Raw genomic sequence first — 2,087 nt, forward strand, 5'->3', positions numbered from 1 at the left:
CTTATTTCACTCAGCATAATAACCTCTAGGTCCATCCCTGTTGTTGCAAATGGTAGGATTTCATTTTTTTAATAGCTGAGTAATATTCTATTGTATATATGAACCATAATTTCTTTATCGTCTGTTGATGGGCATTTAGGTTGCTTCCATATCTTGGCTATTGTAAATTGTGCTGCCACTAATATTGGCGTGCATAGATCTTTACGAATAATTGTTTTGGTTTTCTTTAGATAAATACCCAGAAGTGCAATTGCTGGGTTCTAGAATGACTTTCTTGATGAAGGTGCAGTACTTTGATTTACCTTCTGGTACAAATTCCTCATCTGGTTGCAGATTGGTCCCAGACAACTTTCCGAAAAGCCCTGTTTTAGCCACACTCACCTTCTTCCTATTTCTCAAGCATACCAACCTTCTGTCTCGGGGGTTTGCATTTCTTGTTTCTTATTTCTGGAATGGTCTTGCCAGACTGCCTCATTCCTGAGTCCTTCTCAACACCTCAGATAGGTCTTCATTAACTTATCCTAGCCAAGGTTGTGCCACAAAAGCCCCTCTTCCTTTTCCTGGAACTCCTCAGCAACATTTCCAGCATTTGCTTGTGATTTGGGAGATTGATTAATGGGTAATTTTTTGGATATGACGATGGTATGCTTGGATTGCATTCCAACTAGGACCAGGGCAAGAGCGAAAATGGCACTAGAAAGTCAAGTCGTTTGGCAGTTACCAATGGGTGAGAAGAAACCTGAGTCTTTCACTGGCAATAGGAAGACTCCAAAGATCTCACGAAGGATCTGAGAAAGGTCCACACTGAGGTAGGACACAGGACTGAGCATCAGCTGAAGGAAACAGGTTGAGACAAGTGACTCCAGAGGCCCCTTTACTTTCTAATCCCAATGAATGACCTATATTATCATCATCCTCCTTCTAAGTAGCTGACACCTTTGATGTATTATATGACAAGGAGTCCCAGAGGGAGTGGTAGTGGTGGGGATCTTACAAAGAGAACACTCACATCATGTAAAAAGCAAGGACTCTTTTAAGTAGGTTTATTCTTGGTACATCTTTCCTTTCTGCACTGAACAAAATCCTAACACATTTTCTTGGAAGCAGAGAGACTGTTGCTCTGGAATTGCCTGGGCACCATCCTGCCTGACATCCACCTGATATCCTCAGCCATTCTTCTATTCCTCACCCCAAAACTGACCTCTTTTACAAAGGAACAGTGATGAAACTTCCCAGGTTTCAGGATATCTAGCTTTGACCCTAGAATGATGCAGAGCCTCAGAATTCCATGGAGTAGGGGGGCGGGGGGGCCATAGCAGAGCTTTTCAAACTTTTTGAATTCACAACTTTCTCACTTTGTTTTTGGTTAACTACATATATGCTAACAAGGTAATAATTAATATTTGTATAAAGGCAATAAACCAGCTATCCAGAAAGGTTTCCAAAACAACAACAACAGTGACAACTAATAATGTTGAGAATAGAAATCATGAGGTTTGTAGTAATATCTTTCTCTGTATTGTTTCTTGTCTAGGCCAAAATATGACAAATGGAGTGGATATTTGATCTACTGGTGCAATATGATTCTTTGATATACTTGTGGATAAATGCACTGCTACAGGATGAAGATGATAGTATCATTCAGAGATAGAAGAAGAGAAAAATTGCTTCAGAAATAGCCTCACTGAATCTTAAAATCAGTAGATTAACAAAATTACCTAAGTCTAACATCTTTTCCAAATGTCTCAAGGAACTAATGCAAGTTTTTGATGATTCTTTGAGTGTCATGATAATATATTTAGAAGGACTCTGTATTTGCCTCTTATAGATTGACTGGTTTAACAGAGAGGATTAAAGTTCTTCAATATTCAAATTACTTGGGTAAAATTTTATTTTTGCCTAGAAATCTCCCTCAAATAGATTTTTTTTAAAAACAAGGTTTGGCCCCAAGTGGACTAGCAGTTAGGAAAAAGGACTCTGTACCTATGTGGTCTAGATTCAAATCTCAACTGTCAAGTACTCTTTCTGTGACCTGGACAGGTTACTTAACCTGTCTCAGCTTTAGTGTCTTCATTGATAAAAAAAAA

Source organism: Pteropus vampyrus, unplaced genomic scaffold, assembly GCF_000151845.1.
Source record: "Pteropus vampyrus isolate Shadow unplaced genomic scaffold, Pvam_2.0 Scaffold69, whole genome shotgun sequence".
Taxonomy (NCBI): domain Eukaryota; kingdom Metazoa; phylum Chordata; class Mammalia; order Chiroptera; family Pteropodidae; genus Pteropus; species Pteropus vampyrus.